The following is a 20,110-nucleotide window of genomic DNA, read 5'->3' as shown; positions in this document are numbered from 1 at the left end:
AGGCATTAAATCACAGCTTAGTAGAGTCTTTTCACAGGAAGTCACTGTAATGGCCTCTGGATATTGCTAAAGAGCTCCGATCTTCTAGAGAAGTGAGGGACTGGATACAGATGGATAAACTTGAGCTAATTAATACATTTTATTCTATAAACTTGAAATTAGGAGTTCATGCCTTAGTGTGTGCAAATGAGTGAATGCTCTTGGACAATTTAATTATTAAAAAGGTTGCTGGAAATCAGACCCAGAGTCTAACATGTACATAGCAAGTGCTCCACCACTGAGCTGTATCTTTGGACCCACCCAGGATAATTTAAAAAGAAACATGAAGTGCGGGGCCGGGCGGTGGCGCTGGAGGTAAGGTGCCTGCCTTGCCTGCGCTAGCCTAGGACGGACCGCGGTTCGATCCCCCGGCGTCCCATATGGTCCCCCAAGAAGCCAGGAGCAACTTCTGAGCGCATAGCCAGGAGTAACCCCTGAGCGTCACAGGGTGTGGCCCAAAAACAAAACAAAAAAAAGAAACATGAAGTGCTTATTCTAGTTAATGCCACTAAGTACAATTTTTTGTTGTTGTTGTTCTTGTTATTGTTGTTGTTGTTTTTGGGCCACACTCAGAAGTGCTCAAGGATTACTCCTGGCTCTGTGCTCAGCCCCTGGCAGGCTCTAGGAACCATATGAGATGCTGGGGCTGAACTTGAGTTGGACACATGCAAGATAAGCATCCTATCTACTGTACTGTCACTTTGACCCCTTTCATCATGTTAGAGCAAAGGCAAGTGTTTATTTTTTCTTACAGCAGAGTAAATGTATATGTACATTGTTGTACATATACCATACTTTAATCTACTCATCTGTCATTAGGTACTCCATTATTTCCAGATTATGGCTATTATAAATAGCACTATACTAAACATAGAGGTTTAAGAGTTCATTTTTCAAAGTTGATGAACTTAGATTCCCTTGTGAATTGTTTGTTTGTTTTTGGGCCATACCCGGTGATGCTCAGGGGTTACTCCTGGCTATGTAATCAGAAATTGCTCCTGGGGCCCGGAGAGATAGCACAGTGGTGTTTGCCTTGCAAGTAGTCAATCCAGGACCAAAGGTGGTTGGTTCGAATCCCGGTGTCCCATATGGTCCCCCATGCCTGCCAGGAGCTATTTCTGAGCAAACAGCCAGGAGTAACCCCTGAGCAATGCCGGGTGTGGTCCAAAAAACCAAAAAAAAAAAAAAAAAAAAAAAAAAGGGATAGAAATTGCTCCTGGCTTGGGGGATCATATGGGATGCCAGGAATCAATCCAGGATCCATCCTGTGTTGGGTGCATGCAAGGCAAATGCCTTACCACTGTGTTATTGCTCTGTTATTACTCCTGGCTATGTGCTCAGAAATTGTTCCTGGCTAGGGGGACCATATGGGATGCCGGGTGTCAAACCGCGGTCCTTCCTAGGCTAGTACAGGCAAGGCAGATAGATGCCTTACAGTTGTGCCACCGCTCCAGCCTCCCCTGGTGAATTTTTAAAAATTTTATTGTTGGGGACAGAGCGATAGCACAGTGATAGGACGTCTGCCTTGCATGCTGCTGACACAGGGCAGACCTGGGTTTGATCCCAGCATCCCATATATCCCCCAAGCCAGGAGTGATTTCTGAGTGCATAGCCAGGAGTAATCCTTGAGCATCACTGGGTGTGGCCCAAAAATAAAAAAAAAATTTTTAATTAAAAAAATAAAAATGTTGGGGGCCGGGCGGTGGCGCTGGAGGTAAGGTGCCTGCCTTGCCTGCGCTAGCCTAGGACGGACCGCGGTTCGATCCCCCGGAGTCCCATATGGTCCCCCAAGAAGCCAGGAGCAACTTCTGAGCGCATAGCCAGGAGTAACCCCTGAGCGTCACAGGGTGTGACCCAAAAACAAAAAAAACAAACAAAAAAAAAACAAACAAACAAAAAATAAATAAAAATGTTATTGCATGTGTCTGAAGGGAGGACAGGAATATATCTTGAGTGGTAGAGCACATGTTCAGCATATGGAAGGCCCTGAGTTTAATTCCCAACATTTCATGGCCCCTTGTGCACCACTGGGAATGGCCTTGGAGATAGCCTAAGCACCATGTGGAGGGAACTCTCATTTTTCCTCATTAGTAATATTATTCAGGTGTATTATAGAAAACTGAAAAAGTTTACAGAATTAGAAACAAACAAAAACTATCAAATTACCTCTAATACCACAAAGATGACCAATATTTGTTAACCTTGTGTTGTGTATATGTCTATGACCAATTACTTTTTCAATTTTTTCTATTCCAATGTACATAAATATTTTTCAAAATATTCTTTTAAAAATTGGAATAAAAGGGCTGGAAAAATAGCACAGCAGTAGGTCATTTACCTTGCAAGCTGCTGACCTAGGACCTACAGTGGTTCGAATCCCGGCATCCCATATAGTCAAGCCTGCCAGGAGAGATTTCTGAGCGTAGAGCCAGGAGTAACCCCTGAGCATCGCCGGGTGTGACCCAAAACCCAAAAAAGTTGGAATAAAGCTGGGCTTGAGAGGTAGTACAATGGGTAAGGTGTTTGTCTTACATGCCACCAACCTAGGTTTGATCCTGGGCATCTTATATGGTCTCCTGAGCACCACCAGAAATCTTTATTTTTTTTTTTCATTTTTGGGTTTTAGGTAACACCCGGCAGCACTCAGGGGTTACTCCTGGCTCTATGCTCAGAAATTGCCCCTGGCAGACACAAGGGACCATATGGGATGCCAGGATTCGAACCACCATCCTTCAACATGAGAGGCAATTGCCTTACCTCCATGCTATCTCTCTGGCCCCCAGAAATAATTCTTAAATGCAGGCTAGAAGTCTTACTCCTGAGTCTTTTTTTTTTTTTTTTTTTTTCGGTTTTTGGGCCATACCCGGCGGTGCTCAGGGGTTACTCCTGGCTGTCTGCTCAGAAATAGCTCCTGGCAGGCACAGGGGACCATATGGGACACCAGGATTCGAACCAACCACCTTTGGTCCTGGATCGGTTGCTTGCAAGGCAAACACCGCTGTGCTATCTCTCTGGGCCCTACTCCTGAATCTTACTAAGTGTATCCCCCACCAAAAAATTTGAAATAAGGCTATATTAATAGTGAGTTTTTGTTTGTTTCTTTGGCAGGTGGGTGAGGGGTTGGCCATACCTGGCAGTGCTCAGGACTTACTTCTGACTTAGGGCTCAAAAAAATCACTCCTGGTATACTTGGGAGAATAGAGGGGATCTAGCAAATCAAATTTGAGTAGACTGTCATATGCCAAGCAATCACCCTACTATCTCTCCAGCTCCTCTATCAATAGCTTTATAGCCTACTTTTTTCACTTTGTTTAAAGGAATTTAGTGTTCCAATGACTTCTTTATGTCTTCTGTCACTCGTATAGACTGGTGCACTGCTTTAATGGTCCTTACCAGCTTCCTGAAAAAGACAGAAGAGAGATTGGTGCTCTTGATTTTTTTTTTTTCTCAGCAAGGACTTAATTGTGTCCGACATAACAGAGATCTCAGAGCCTGGCATTTTATCTCAGAGAGAAAGAATATGCTAATGGCCTGTGGTGCTTCACAGATTGCTCAAGAATAATTAGCTATCCCAAGGTTGCTTCTAAACAGTAATGACCTCGCTGCCTCCTTTCCTGAGGAAATTCTCATAACTCTTCCACAGACGCAATCTCACTCTTCCTGGCAATGTCATTATGGCATATTACAAAAGTGCCGATAAGACTGCTCCTTCTCTCACCAAGAGATAACAACTACTTCCTTCCCCTTGAATTGGAGTTTGTGATTGGTTTTGATCAATGCTAGTGACAAGCAACGGTATGCCAGTTTGGACCTAGGACTTCAGAGGCCAAGCCTGCCACTTCTGCTTTTGTTGCTCCTTTCCACTGATGTACACACAAAGGGATTGGCCCGTGAAATCATGGGAAACCAGCGGAGATAAGCCCCATTCATGCCAGACCATTCATTATTCCCCAGAGTTCCAGCTGATGGGCCCTGTGGAAGCCAGTTAAGCCCATTCTACACCAGGATAACTGAAACTGAGAACTTACTGAGAGCTAAATAGCTGTTTTGATTTAGTAGGCTTTGGAATAGATTGTTACATACAAAAACATCAATGGACATAGTCTCTGAGCACAACTGAAATGGATTTAGGCTTATCACTGTGTATAAGAATATGAAATTTGGAGGCTGGCGAGGTGGTGCTAGAGGTAAGGTGTCTGCCTTGCAAGCGCTAGCCAAGGAAGGACCACAGTTCGATCCCCTGGTGTCCCATATGGTCCCCTCAAGCCAGGGGCAATTTCTGAGTGCTTAGCCAGGAGTAACCCCTGAGCATCAAACAGGTGTGGCCTGAAAAACCAAAAAAAAAAAAAAAAAAAAAAAAGAATATGAAATTTGGGAGCTGGAGAGATAACACAGCAGTAGGGTGTTTGCCTTGTGAGCAGCTGATCCAGGACAGACAGTGGTTCGAATCACAGTATTACATATGGTTCATCGTGCCTGCTAGAAGTGATTTCTGAGCACAGAGCCAGGAGAACCCCCTGAGCACTGCTGGTTGTGACCCCAAAACAAACAAACAAAAAAACCTGAATCTAAATTTAGGGCCAGAGTAATAGTACAGTGGGTAGCGTGTTTGCCTTGCATGTGGCCAACCCAGGTTCCATCTCTGGCATCCCATGTGGTTCCCTTAGTATTGGCAGGAGTAATTCCTGAGTGTAGTCAGGAGTAACCACTGAACAACAATGGGTGTGGAAAAAATATATAAGTACACAGAAAGCAAGTATCTTTTTTTGTTTGTGGTTTTTATGTTTGTTTTTTGGGTCACACCCAGCAGCGGTCAGGGGTTACTCCTGGCTCTATCCTCAGAAATCGCTCCTGGCAGGCTCGGGGAACCATATGGGATGCCAGGATTCGAATCAATGACTTTCTGCATGAAAGGCAAACTCCCTACCTCCATGCTATCTCTCCAGCCCCAGAAAGCAAGAATCTTGAGATGGAGAGATTAGCCTGAATTTTCAAGGAATAGTAAATGTAACCTTAAGTGTCCTTAAATTCGGGAGAGAAGAGGTCAGAGAGAAAAAATAAATAAATAAATAAATAAAAAATTAAAAAAAAAAAGAGGTCAGAGAGAGATGACTCTAAGGACTGCAGCACAAGCTTTACATGAGGAAGTGCTGGGCTTAATCCCTGGCACTACATGATCCCCTGGTACTACCAGGAGCACTCTCACCCCAAACACGGAAGCAAGGGTCAAAGGGTCAAAGGGCAAAGGAGATATGACTAAAGAACTGGAGGCTGGAAAGAAATACTTGGGAGATGAAGGAAAGGGCTGCACATCCATGAATGCAGCTTTTAAACATGGAAAAGAGCAGGAAACACTTTCTCCCTGAAGCCTTCAGAAAAGCAACCTCCTGACACCTTGGTCAGGCTTTAAGAGACTTTAAAGTGGTTAGGAACTGGAGATAGTACAGCAGGTAGAGTGTTTGCTTTGCATGCAATCCACCCATGTTCAATACCTGAAACCCCACTTGGTCTCCTAAGCACTGCCAGGAGTGATTCCTACCTGCAGAGCAAGGAGTAACCCCTAAGTATCACTGAATGTACTCCTGCCCCAAATTAAGTGACACAGGAAGTCACTATTTGTGGGACTTTATTGCAGTAGCAACAGGAAACACAAATTCATTCTCACCAAACCTTATAAAATCAGAATATGTATCACCATTTCCTTGACATGTGAGGAAAAGGGACTCAGACAGGATAAGTCATTTGACCATGTGCTAGGAACTAGATAAAACCTATTCCTTTAGGATTCATCCATGGAATCTTCGAGAGAAAGAGCACTGATGTGGAATCCAGGCAGGAAATATCTGTTTTCAAAAAAAGGGGGGGGGGGTGAGAAGTAGGATTAGGTGGTTTCATTGTGTGTGTGTGTGTGTGTGTGTGTGTGTGTGTGTGTGTGTGTGTGTGTGTGTGTGCAGGTCAGATGGCTCAATGCTCAGGCTCAAAGATGTGATGTTGTTGGAGGCCTCAGGTAGCCAGGGCCATTAGGGCTAAACCACCCAGTGTTTCACACCTGCTAGGCAAGTGCTCTAATATGACTATCAGGTGACTTCAAATTTTCTATATTCAGATATCCTATGACTTTTAGGCACTCTAATCATATAAAACATTCCTGTCTGAGTCAGTACCGAGCCACAATTCAGAGAAAGACATGGTAGGGGGTGGGGATGAGATGAAGCACATATTTTGCAATATGGTCCCCCAAACACTGCCAGCAGTGTCTCTCAGGCACTGTGCCAAAAGTAACCCCAACACTGCAGGGTGTGGCCTAAAAGTACTCCCTACCCTTTCAAAAAAAATCCAAAACCAAACAATAAATATATGCTCAGAGAGACAACAGAAGAAAATTCCAGAAATAGAGAATTGGGGGGGGGAGGGGAGCGGGAGACTGAATCAGGTCGAGTGCTTGCCTTGCTTTGATCTTTAGCATCTCATATGGATCTCTGAGTTCCACCAGGAGTTATCCCTGAGTGCAGAGCTAGTAGTAAGCCCTGATACTGCGAAAGAAGGAAGGAAGGAAGGAAGGAAGGAAGGAAGGAAGGAAGGAAGGAAGGAAGGAAGGAAGGAAGGAAGGAAGGAAGGAAGGAAGGAAGGAAGGAAGGAAGGGAGGGAGGGAGGGAGGGAGGGAGGGAGGGAGGGAGGGAGGGAGGGAGGGAGGGAGGAAGGAAGGGAGGAAGGGAGGAAGGGAGGGAGGGAGGGAGGGAGGGAGGGAGGGAGGGAGGGAAGTAATGTAGGCTCAAAAAAAGTAGGGTTCTGGCTGAGATAAACTCTGAATTCTAATAGCACCCCAGTCCCCTGAATTCCTAGAGTTCTGTCAGTATTCTTCTCTGCAGCCCATTAGCCTGGTGTGTGTTAGCTCAGAGCTCAGGCAGGATCGAAGATGCCACAGCCCCAGGATACTCTGTGACTGTCTTGTCTCTCCAGTTCAGTCTTGTTTCCCCTCATGGTGATGGACTCAGATACAGTTCAGATGATGACAGAGACTTATGTGTAGTGGTAGGAGAAAGAAAAGCTCTCTCTTGTTTCTGAGAATGTAGCATACAGATACGAGTGCTATAGTACTTGCTGCAATGACAAAGCCAGTTTGAAGACAAAAAGTCAGCAACACAAAGAGCTGGAGAGCCACATTCCTGGCCCTAAGCCTCCTATTCTGAAAGGTGGGAGCAGCTGTCTTTCATGCTCATTAGCTTTCTAGGAGAATCTAAGCTCTACTTTTGTTTGTTTGTTTGTTTTTTAGCAGGGAAGGGGAATGTTTGGGCCACACCCAGTGGTGTTCCGTGTTTACTTTTGGCACTCTGCTCAGAGGTCACTCTTGGCAGTGCTTGGGAGACCATGTCCTGTGCCAGGGATGAACCAAGGTCAGTCAGCTGCATGCAAGGCAAGCACCTCAATCCCTGTTTTATTTCTCCAGCCCTGGAACACTGAAACTTTCAGAACCCCAAGCCTAGATAGTGAAGAATCTCTTAACAGCATGGCCAGCTCATGGTTCTATAGGAGTCCCAACAGCGGAATCCTTTGATCAGCTTCCAGCACTAGTGCATAACCTGCAAATGGAGAAGTCAAACCCCTCCCTGGCTCCACAGCTGTAGCTGAAATTCCGAAATGGGTCTAACTGTGCACAGCTATGTTGGCAGGTTTTCAGTGTCTTAATACAGAATCACTGAGCACAGAAAGGCAGTGGTGAACCAAAGGCTGAGAAGCTGCCCAGGGGTATCTCTGACTTAGAGATACTGAGATGGGTGAGAAATGGATGTGGAAGAGCATCTTAGCAGATTGAACAAGTGAACTGAGATTTTCTTATGGGTTGCTGAGAAGACAAGGCACCATGTAAGGTGTAAGGGAAGGATTGCTGGGAAGGGGGGTAGTTAAGGTGGAGGGGAGCTGGTCACAGGGTATTTCCACAATGCTGGGCTGTCGAGAAGAGATGTCCAGGACCCCTGGAAGGACCAGTGTGGCACTCTCAGATGGCTCAGGGACAGCCTGTTTGCAGGCTCCACCCAGAGATGATGGCTAAGGATCAGCAGAACCTACTTCTTGCAAGAGACACAGCTCACTTCTCCAGTCAAGTCTCCTGGGCGCATTCACTGCTTAACCTCAAGGAAATGGAAGGTCAGACCGAGAACTCCAAGAACTGGAGCACAGGCTTTACAAACAGGAGTTTGAGGCTTGTTCTGTGGCTCTTCGTGGTTCCCTATCTCCTCAAACACTGCTGGGAGAAACCCCTGAATTCAGACTCAAGAGGAGGAGGATTTCCTGAGAACTCCTAGGTATGACCCCCCTTCCCAAATAAAAGAGAAAAAGAAATCATTGGGCGTTGTCTATTGACTCAGGAATCACCCAGCATTGCATCATGAAATTTAAAGGCTGCCCACAATGGACAGAGACTGAAGCCTCACTTTGTCTGGGTCAGGAGTTTGGGGGTTGCTCTATCAGGAGGTCCAGGTTCTGGGTCTCTGGTGAAGATGCAATGAGAAGTTGGCTGGCACTGCTCACCACTGTCAGGTAGCTGAGATTCTTAGTTCTCCCCACACAGGCCCCCTTGCAGCAGCTGCTGTCTGAGCAGACAATCCAAGCAAGCAAGGAAAAGGCCACATGCCTGATACACATCCCAGTGGGGGGCAGAACGGGGTGGGCCAGACTCGGATGGGGGTCTGACAAATCTGCTCAGGGGATACCAGGGCCACACCCTGCATGTCTTAGGGAGCCCAGAAGTGCTATTGACTGGATTTAGGGTCTTGCATATATCAGCTTGTGTTTTACCTCCTCTAGTTCTTTCCCTAGTTCCCAGGCAAGGCCCTGATCTTGGAATCCAGGCTGCTGCACCCTCTGTGTTTCATTCCCATCTGTCAGTCTCTCAATCTAGCTCACATTTAAGGAGGCAAGAGGATCCACTTTTAAACAGAGAGATCGAAAAGAAGCCCCCAGAGACCAATCCAGAATAGCGATTCTTTTTGTTTCAGAGCACATCCAGCTGTGCTGGGGAGGATGTGGACTTCTCTGGGTTGTTGCTCAGGGGTGGCTCCCAGAGGACCTTGGGAGACCATGTGGGACCAGGGATGGAATTTAGGGCCCCACATACAAAGCATGCACTCCAATCCTCTGAGCTACCCTTCTGACCCCTCAAATGGTTTTAAGGATATCCTCTAGTGTGACAGTCTGGTTAGGCACAATATCTTCAGTGGAGTGGTACTGAATTTGGATGTGTATGAATCATCTGGAAGTACCTGAGTGTGGGCCCTCTCTTAGGATATTGTTAGGAGCTCCAGAACTAACATTTTCCTGTAAGTTACTCAGGGTATTCAAATACAGACTATTGGGGTTTAGGAAGTAGCATTTTATGGTCCTCACATGATGATGCTAGTAAGCTGTGAAAACACTGCTGTGGAAGGGGTTTTATTACCCCGTGGTTGGTTATGGCATTGCCAGAAACCCCAGCACAATTAGGGGGAACTACATAGATGGTGCTGTCAGGTCTGCAGAATATCCCATTCTCATTCCCAAGAAATAGCTCTGCAGTCATAATCTGTCCCACCCCCCCCCCACCCCCGAAGCTTCTAACCAAAGCTCCGATACCAGGAGACCTGGAGCTGAGGTGCCAGCCATTATCCAAAGTTCTGGGATCAAAGCCAACCCAAGTTCCATTTTCACCACTTCATATGGTTCCCTGAGTCATCAGGAGTGATCCCTGATTGGGTTCAGGGGCCTAATGCAGCTGGTTTAGTTGGTTTGGCACATGCTGGGAAAGAAGATTTCTCTATTCCACTTGTAAATAGAGAGGAATGCCTGGGGGCAGGGAGAGGGCCCTGACAGGGCTGGAGGTCCATGACCACCTCTTAGCCCAGTGAAATGTGGACTGACCCGGCATCAAACACATTTGAGAGGGAGAGTGGGCAGAGGAGCAGAGTTTAGGATATGACCCAGGAAGTGGCCTTTGTAAACCGTTGTCTGGCTCTTACCCATACTTTCAGGATACTTGCCCAAACTCCCACAGAGGACCAGCATTAATACCCACACGAGGCTACCTGAGTCTTGTGTACACACAAGACTTGTGTACACACCTCCACAGGCAAATTTTCTCCTGCTGCAGGATCTGTACTCCAGCTGTAGTCATGGCTTTCTGGTTGGGCCTCCAGGACTCACACATAGTCTATGAGCTGAATCAAGAAATCTTGAAGAAGGGACCTCAGTGGTCTAGCATGTGATTTACATACAGGAGACTGGATTTAGATCTTGGTGCCACATCGTCCTCTGAGCACATCAGGGGAGTGACCCCAGCATATTGGAGCTGGAAGTAGCCTCAGCTACTTTGTGTGGGGGGGGGGGAGGGGGGAGTTGTGCCATATGTGACTATGCTCAGGGCTTACTCCTAATCACTCTTGGAAGGATTTGGGGAACCATATGGAGTGAAGGGGCTTGAATTCTTAGTGGATTTTAGGTGGTTAAAAACTTTCAAGTCATCCAGCACACAGACAAGAGAAGAAAATAATCAGGATGAAGATGCAAAAGACAAATGATTTTCTCCATGATCTGGCTTTAGAAACAGTTCAAAGGCATGGGTCTACCTGCCCTGCCCTGCAGACCTTGCCAAGCACTAGTTTATCTGATCTTGATTGAATTCTCTAATGATGGGTTTGGCTAAAAAAAAAATAAACCGGGGTTGCTTATTTGCCAGTCCTTCTTATATAGCCCATGTTTCCCTTTCCTGCCTAGATATCACAGCAGCCAGTGTTGCTTAGAAGTTACATCTAGCTCTACACTTAGAACTCACTCATAGGCTTGGGGACCATAGAGAACCACCAGGGATCAAGCCAGGTCAGCCACATGGAATTCACTTGTTCTACTGCTGTATTATATCTCCATCCCCAAGAGTAATTCCTGAGTATAGAGCCAGGAGTACTCTCTGAGTACTGCTAGGGTGTGATAAAAAATATATATATATGTGTGTATATATATAAAATACTCCTATATCAACTACCCAGGCAAAGAAATAGAACATTTCACATGCATAAGTGCCCATACATGTCCTATAGAGAGCTTCCCTAGGGGTGTGGAGAGAAAGGGGAAGGTGTCTGGGAACTACTCTGTCAGCAAACTAGACTGGGAGCCCCAGCTTGCACCTCCCCATGGCCTTAGGCACATCAGTTAACTCTGGAGTTTTTCCCAGTCTTTGAAGTGTCTGGTGGTGATACAGATTGAGCAAGATGCCTCTCTTGATATACCTGGCTGGTGTCTAGCACCAAAGCTGCTGTTCTGGTGATGAGAGTTTCTCAGGAGGACCCCACTGTGCTTTCGAAGCCCATGTGAGATGGATCCCCATGGAGAAGAGGGTGTGTATACTTGGAGTATTCAACCTTCCCTTTTCCCTACTCTTGCCTTTGTAATTCTACTCTGACTGGCAGCCGTTAGAATATTATCTGGCCTCCATTCACAGAACTTGAGTAACCCCTGGTACTATGGGTTGTGTGTCTCCCCCCCCATACACACACACACACACACACACTACACACAAATGTTCTATTTGGGAGGAGTATGTGTAGCTCAGTGCTTGTAAAGCAAGCAGGCAAATGGGAGGGGAAATTGGCAATAAGTTTCTGAGGAGTCTAAAACCAAAGAAGCTACTCTGGCTCCAGGCCCTAAAGCATGAAGCCTGGAACCCCTTCGAGTTCCATGACTGGAGGCCAGAAAATATTCTAACTGCTGCCAGCACTGGCCCAGAGAAGGCTGGACCCCACCTCTGAGGAACACAGAAGCTTCCACAGAAACAAAAGGCTGTGATCAAACAATGAAGAAAAATCATCAGAATTTTGAAGCTCTTCTTCATGAAAACATCCTGATTAATTCTCATGCTGAGAACTCCAGGCCAAGACAATTTGGAGACTATCCAGATATTTATATCTCCTTCTCCCAAAGGCATTCAGTCCTCTCCCCTCTGGAGAAGCAAGCTCTCACTCTCTTGAATGTGTCTTCCTTTCTGGTCCCTCACATTCCCTGAATAAAGATATTTTGGTTTTTTTTTTGTTTTTGTTTTTTTTGTGTTTTTTTTGGGCCACACCCAGTGTTGCTCAGGGGTTACTCCTGGCTGTCTGCTCAGAAATAGCTCCTGGCAGGCATGGGAGACCATATGGGACACCGAGATTTGAACCAACCACCTTTGGTCCTGGATCGGCTGCTTGCAAGGCAAACGCTGCTGTGCTATCTCTCCGGGTCCTGAATAAAGATATTTTACTGATTTGCATCTCCTCCTGAAATTCTTTTCCGTAACAGTGGATGACAGACCTGGAAACCTGAGTGGAGGTCAGGACTGATTTTCTTTTTCCTGTAAAGGGCAATTCTTTACTCTCAGCCTGAGGTCAAGGCTCCCCAAGAACCCAGGAAGTGGGTTGATCTATCTACCCATGTAGATCAAGTGACTCAAGTTACAGTGTGACAGCTGCCTCATGTGGCTAGTGGAATGCTAGTGTTCATGCCATTTTGGTAGGTACTAGTACCTGACTTCCTGACTTTACATGTCCTATTCTCCCACCACTTCCCTAAGAAGACAGGAGGTAAGTGGAAGCTTTCTCCTCTTCCCAGGCCTTCCTCCCCCCACATCTACATTGCTCCCCATTTCTCTCCCACCTACATCAAGTTAAAGCACCTGCCTTACAAGCATAAAGTGTGAAACCAGTAGTTTGATTTCTAGTCCAATCTACATGGGCTGATCAAGAGCCACATAGATGTCTGGAACCCTCATGTCATAACCTAGTGTATGATCTCCGGAGTACACCATGTATATGCAAGTGCCACATCTACGAGGGTATGTGATCCCTTGCAGCTAATCACCTTAAGCACACACCCTCTTTTAACATCCAGAGTACACACCCTGCTTTCCCTAATCCCCTTACCTTACCTTGTTTTCCCTAAACACAGAAGCACACGTCCTGTTGTAATCCCCTCTCACATCCCACCCAATTGGCTGACACAGAGTCCACACCTTACTCTCTCCTAATATAAATATCTATTTCCCTCTTACAATAGAGCTATTCTCCCAAAGTGGCTGGTGGATACTTCTTTGTGAATGCTCTACTCGCCTGCGATCTAACCTCACCAGTGACTTCTACTTCCAGCAACTCTGACCTTACTAGTGATTTCTACATCTTGGGATCCGACCTTACAAGCCTCATTTACAATCTCTGACAAGCTGTACAGTTAATAACGAGTGAGTACTGCAGTCAGGCGTGGGACTTCCAGAAACAAATGCATGTGCATCTTGCCCCTCCCCAAACCCCTGCACAACTACTGTTGGGATCTGAGTTCTGAACAAGGAGAAAGGCCATTTGTAAAGGCCACATGGTGTAAGCCACAAGCCTATTTCCATTAACAGTAGGAAGGTACTCCTAGCCAATCATTTTAAAGATCACCAGAAAGTTAGAACATCCTTATATTTCTTCCCTATATAATCCTCTTCATGGCCTTGGGTGGGGCTCATATTTTTCTGGAAATGACCCTGGCTGACCAGTGTGGGAGCTTTTTGGCAGATAAATTAAAGCATCATTCCAGTTGTGTGGTCTCATCCTTCAACACCAGCCCTAGTACCACCAGAATGTGTGCTGATATCATAGTGAAATGGTGCAAACTGCAACCATTGCCCCTGCCTCCTGCTGATCACAGCAGCCAGATGTGCCTCCAAGCAAGTACTTCTAGCAAGCTGAGTGAACCACAGTCATACCCACAACAGCAACAGAGGGACAGAAACGATGGTATTTTTAAGTCTTTATTCTGGGGATATGGGATTAAAAACTCCATGTAGGTCATTTCTGGGTTCTCAGGTTTGGTGTTTGGGACACACAACAGCAGTACTCAGGGGCTAGTCCTAGTTTGGTTCCTAATGGATCCTTGAGTGTTGGAGATAGTTTAGAAATAGATGCTGAAGCTCTTGCAGGCAAAGTTGGTTCTACTATCTCCCTTAGCCCCGTGATAGTTCCTTTTCACTCTGATGATCTTGAAAGTGATTGGCTATTGTTTGGGGCGGGATCTATGGAAATAGGCTTGTGAAGACCTAACATGTGGCTTATACCACGTGGTTCTTACAAAATGGTGCCTCTCCCTGCTCAGAACCTGAGAAGCCTGCCATGTGGCTTTTACAAAATGGTGTTCCTCCTTGTTCAGAATTCTGGTCCCAACAAACTCTATTTGAGAGATTCTTTTATTTGATGCCTAATACACAGCTGTGCCTCAGCAAGGCTCTCATTGTCCATGGTCACATTACCCTGTCTTTCTGTCTTTTCTCCTCCTTTGCAGTATACGTTTCAAACATGTGGTCTGCCAGCAGCATATCGTAGGTGGTGCATATCTTAGGGCATGCCGCTGCCATTTAATGAGACGACAAGCTTTCATCAATGCTCTACCCAGTCCCAGCTGAAAAATTTCTTCAGGTGAGCATGTTTCAGAGAGCACAAACTTCATCTGGGGAGACTGTCCCACTTGGCTTCCTGCAAAGACCAGGAGAAGGAGGGAAGAGAGCCTGAGGATATATAGGGTGGGAATAATGGAAAAGCAGAGAAAAAACATGAAGCCTCAAAATGTGTCAGCACTAGCAACTGCATCAGAGCCCTGATCCCTGAGTGGAGAGCCAGGATCTAGACCTGAGCCCAGGGCCAGGTATGGAACCAAACCAAACAAAAATATGCAATTACCTCCTTCAGCATACAACTGATTCTTTTTGTTTGTTTGTTTGTTTTGTTTTGTTTTTGGGCCACACCCAGCGGTGCTTAGGGGTTACTCCTGGCTATCTGCTCAGAAATAGCTCCTGGCAGGCATGGGGGACCATATGGGACACTGGGATTCGAACCAACCACCTTTGGTCCTGGATTGGCTGCTTGCAAGATAAACGCCGCTGTGCTATCTCTCTGGGCCCACAATTGATTCTTTTGACCCAACTGATGCAGACCCTTTCCCCTTCCTTTTGGTATCCACTAAATAATCTTAGCATCTGAGAGTTGGTGTTTTTTTTTTTTTGTTTTTTTTTTTTATTTAGTTAAATCTGTTTATTTTTTCAGTGTACCACTCATGAGTGAACTTGTGCAGTATCTGTCTCTATCTAATTTCACAAAGTGTAATACTCTCTATCTTCCTTTCTCAGTCTAGGCGTGTTGCTGCAAGTTGCAGGATCTCTATTTTTTTCATAGTGGAGTAGCATTCTGTTGAATGCTCTTTCTAATCCAATTGTTAGTACATGCGCCCTTAAGTTGCCTCTTGGCTACTGCAAATAGCTCAAAGGGCTTCAGCAGGGTCAGGAGCAATAGTACAGCAGATAGGGTGCTTGCCTTGCATGTGGCCAACTTGGATTTGATCCTTGGTGTCCCATATTGTCCCCTATGCACCACCAGGAGTGTTGCCTGAGCATAGAGCCAGGAGTAAGCTCTGAGCACCACTGGTTTTGCCTCCCCCGCCCCCCAAAAAAACAACTCCAGCATATGCCTTGCCTGCAGACACGATCCCATTTAAGTCCCAGCATAGCTTGCTCCCCATTCGCAAGACTGTCCCCCAATACTGCCACAGGTACTGCAGAAGGAGTAGTCCTGGGTCCCTGAGCACTGCTGGCTACCCACCTACCTCTGCATCCCCAAGCTACAATAAATGGAATGCATCTCTCTCTTTCTCTCCCTTTCTCACTGTCCCTATCTCTCTCTCCCTGTCTTCCTCCCTACCTCCCCTCCCTTTTCTTTCTCCTCTCCCTCTCTCAATGTAGTCTCCTGCATTTTTCAGTAAATATCCAGAGGCTAGTATAACTACATCTGTGGGGTTTCTCTCTGTCCTCTTGGAGGACTCTCTCTACACTGTCTTCCCTCTCTGCTGTTTCCTTCCTTCTCACTGCAGCTAAGTCCCCTTCTGGCAGGCTCTCCAACTTTTACTGCTTCTTATCTTCTGAATAAGAGCCAAGAGAGCAGCTATTGTTATAACACCCCAGGAAACAAAACCAAGACTCCACACAGTGTCGGACAAGCCCAGAAGAAAATGCTTCCTGTTGACAAGCAGTTGCTCCTTCTGGCAATGTTTACTTTTCCTGAGACTTCTTTTGAAATCTTTGCTGGATAGTGCTTGCTACAGAGGGCTGGGACTAGAAGGGCACTTCTGGTAGCTATTATTATTATTATTATTATTAATTTGTTTTGCAGGGAGGAGTATACCCAGATGTACAGAGGGATTACTCCTGGCTCTGTGCTCAAGGATTACTCTATTTTTGTTTGTTTGTTTGTTTTGGGGCCACACTCAGTAATGCTTAGGGGTTGCTCCTAGCTATGAGTTCAGAAATCACCCCTGGCTCAAGGGACCATATAGGGAATCAAACCACATATGTCCTAAGTTAGCCACATGCAAGGCAAAGGCCCTACCACTTATGCCACCACTCCAGCCCCTCAAGGATCACTCTTGACATTGCTGGGGAGATCAGATAGGGATGCAGAGATCAAACCTGGTTGGCCATATGCATGGCAAGGACCTCCTCATGTACTATGACTTTTAACCATGTCCCCTTACCTGGAGATTGATGGCAGGCCTTGAATCCTATACATGGTCAGGCAGTCCCTATAAAAGTGAACTGTCCCAGGGGCCGGGAAGGTGGCGCTAGAGGTAAGGTGTCTGCCTTACAAGCGCTAGCGTAGGACGGACCGCGGTTCGATCCCCCGGCGTCCCATATGGTCTCCCCAAGCCAGGGGCGATTTCTGAGCTCATAGCCAGGAGTAACCCCTGAGCGTCAAATGGGTGTGGCCCAAAAACCAAAAAAAAAAAAAAAAAAGAGTGAACTGTCCCTTATCCACTTCCCAGAAGCTCCATGCTACTCTTTGGAATACCTTTTGGTCAAGTCTGGGAGCGAGTTGTCAGGGAGGCTAAAGTAGCAGGGAAGTTTTAAAATCAGATGTATAAACAGGGAGGTCAAAGAACAAGTCAAGCTCGATATTGTTTTCTCAAATTCCACCTCTGATGCATCAGAATGGGCTTTGGGACTCCTCTGGGCTCTCCTGGGTTGAAGGTTCTTTCTCCCTTGGTAACCTGCTGAGTTGCCCAGTCAGCTCACAGTCTGCTCTCTGCACCCTGGCTCCTGGTTCCAGGCTGAGGTCAATACCAGAGCAACTGGAGAAAAGAGGAAACATCTTGTCCAGAGCTGGTTTTAACTTTTTGGATGCCACATGAGCTCTGCAGGGAGATGAGCTCTGCAGGGAGTGAGGAAGGCAGGCAGAAGGCATCTTTCTGAGATACCGACACTGCCACTTCTGCCATTCTCCAGGTAGTATGGGTTGGAGTGGTGTCCTAAGATGCACCAGCCTGAAGGCAGGGAAGGTTGTGGAACAAGAGGGAATAGTGTTAAAGAGACGCTAGCGGAAGTACCTCTCAGAGCTGACATGTGATGCAATTATGTGACAACCACTGCTGCCTTCATAACAGCAGATGCTATTTTGTCTTGTTTTTGTTTTTGTTTTGAGGCCATACTCAGCCAATACTCATGAGTAGCTCCTGGTTCTGTGCTCAGGAATTACTTCTGGCAGTGCCGAGGGACCATATGGGATGCCGGGAATGGAACTCAGGTCTGCCTCATGCAAGGTAAGCCACCTGTACTATCTCTCCAGTCCCCAGAAAATGCCTTTTTTTTTGTTTTGTTTTGTTTTTTGGGCCACACCCGGCAGTGCTCAGGGGTTACTCCTGGCTGTCTGCTCAGAAATAGCTCCTGGCAGGCACGGGGATTCAAACCAACCACCTTTGGTCCTGGATCAGCTGCTTGCAAGGCAAACACTGTTGTGCTATCTCTCCGGGCCCGAAAATGCCATTTTTAATAGGGAACATGTCAGAAGAATTCAGTCCCACAAGGCAGCCAGAGGGATGATGCTTGGGCCATGTAAAGCAGCACACAGGAGCCACCAGGGATGCACCTAAAGGTCCTGGGGGACCATGAGGGGTGGAACTTAGGAGCTGAAACATGCTTGACATGTTCTTTACCCTAGAATCCTAAACACAGCCCAGAATCAAAGATGCTCTGACCCAGAGGAAATCATGGGGTGGAAGCATTACTGGCCAGTGGAGGGGAGGAGGTTGGGTTAAGTCCTTGTATTTCTTCAGGTGTGCCCGATGACCTTTCAGACCTCTTTCAATAGTCAGAGCAGAAACCTCATAAGGACTCTGCTTGGTTTGATGCTCTCTCATCAACATCTGAAGTTCACATAAATTATTTTGTTTGATTTTTGGGTAGTGCTGGGTGGGGGTCTACTTTTAACTCATCACTAAGGCCATATGGTTACTCCTTCTGGTGCTTGGGAGACTATGTTGTTCTTGAGATGGAACCTGGACCTCTGGCTACAAAGCCTTCTCCAGCTTTTTGAACTACCTTTCTGGCCCTGGAATTCTTAATTATTTTAAAGCAAGAATATACATTTTTGGGGGGCTATATAAGTCATGTCACCAGTTCTAAATACAAAGAACCATCTCTGGATTTTCTAGCAATGCTTTTTTGGGGTTATGCCTTCCTTCCCATTAAAACAACATACTGGTCACAATAGGGCCATTAAAGACATCGATTTGGGTCCAGATCTACACCTAGGCTATATAGGACCTTCAGCTGTCCTCCCCCCCTCCAGGTCTCAGCCTACCTGCCCACACAAAACACTTTGATGTTGATATTTGTCCCTCTACCAGCAGCATATGACTCAAAAATCCCACCTGCTAAAGAACCTATTTCATTCTACTCATTTGGCCCAAATTTTATGGTTATTCACAGTCAGTTGGGAGACAGCAGTGTGATAAAGGTGTGTGGCTCCACAGCTGCAGTGGAGAATATTGGCAAGAATGGGGAAATTCGAATATAGACAGCTTATTAGATAATGCTACTAGACCTGGGTTCAATTCCTGGGATATGACCAACCATAGAACTTCTAGTCATCTAAGAAAACAATCCTTGTCCTAGAAAATATGTGAGAAGTCATGGAAATCTACAACTTATTTTCAGGCGGTTCTGGGGAAATAATGTATATATCCATACATTTTATTAATAAATTTACATTAAATAAGTCAGAGTTAAGCATGGCTGAATACTGTGCTCTTTTTATCCATATGTTATACAACCAGACACCATGCAGAATTAGTTTTCCCTTGAAATTGCTTTTGATGGGATGCTGATTTTTTTTCCATGACATATCATTACTAAAAGTGGCTGCAAATTTTAAAAATAGATCAGTTATATAAGAAAAAGGCATGTTTGTCTTACAAATGTTTCCCATTGAAGAGCTCATATCCTAGATGTAAATATATTATAAAATAGTAAAAAAAAGAATAATGATATATGAAAAATTATAATATTGATTTAAAATATAGTCTATATAGGACTGGAGAAATAGTACAGTGGGCATGGTGTTTGCCTTGCATGTGGCCAACTTGGATTTAATCCCTGACACCCCATGGAATCTTCCCTGTGCCTGCCACTGTGCTCTGGACCCTATCAAGAGTGATTCCTGAGTACAGAGCCAAGAGCACAGCTGGCTATGACCCAAAACACAAAAACTAAAAAATAAAAATAGGATCTACATACATTAAAAGAGAAAGGAGAGGGGACAAAGAGATAAAGTAACTATAGGCAAAATGTTATCAATTATTATCAGAACTAATTAACTATATTCTTTTTTGTGGGAAGACATACCAGGCAATTTCAGGGGTTATTCCTGGCTCTACTCTCAGGAATTACTCCTGCAGGGCTTGGAGGATCATATGGGATGCCAGGGATCAAACCAAGGTTAACCATACTCAAGGCAAGTGCCTTACCTGCCTTACCCGGACTATTAGTCCGGCCTCAGGGTATATTTTTTCTGCTTTCCTTTCCTTGGAAATGTTTCTACATAAAATGGAAGGGAAAGTACATTCTTTCTGAGTGAGAACAAATGCTCTCAATGCAAGACTAGGGCTGTTTTTCTGTCTTAGTTGGGTTTCTCCAGAAGCAGATCCTGAGATAAAGACCCAAATGAGAGGGGTTGGTATGTGGGGTGCCCCTGGGAAACCCCAAGGGGAAGTGAGA

The 20,110-nt window shown here is 45.8% G+C and overlaps 1 non-coding gene across 1 annotated transcript; it reads left to right on the top strand.

Moving 5' to 3' along the window:
• The first annotated feature begins 19,123 nt into the window (after positions 1-19,123).
• LOC126014634 (small nucleolar RNA SNORA15) lies at positions 19,124-19,263 on the top strand. The gene has a single exon (XR_007497643.1). It is a non-coding gene; the product is annotated as a small nucleolar RNA SNORA15 (small nucleolar RNA).
• The last annotated feature ends 847 nt before the right edge of the window (positions 19,264-20,110 follow it).

The sequence above is a fragment of the Suncus etruscus genome, chromosome 7, assembly GCF_024139225.1.
Source record: "Suncus etruscus isolate mSunEtr1 chromosome 7, mSunEtr1.pri.cur, whole genome shotgun sequence".
Taxonomy (NCBI): Eukaryota; Metazoa; Chordata; class Mammalia; order Eulipotyphla; family Soricidae; genus Suncus; species Suncus etruscus.
This window is presented reverse-complemented; position numbering and strand designations above follow the sequence as displayed.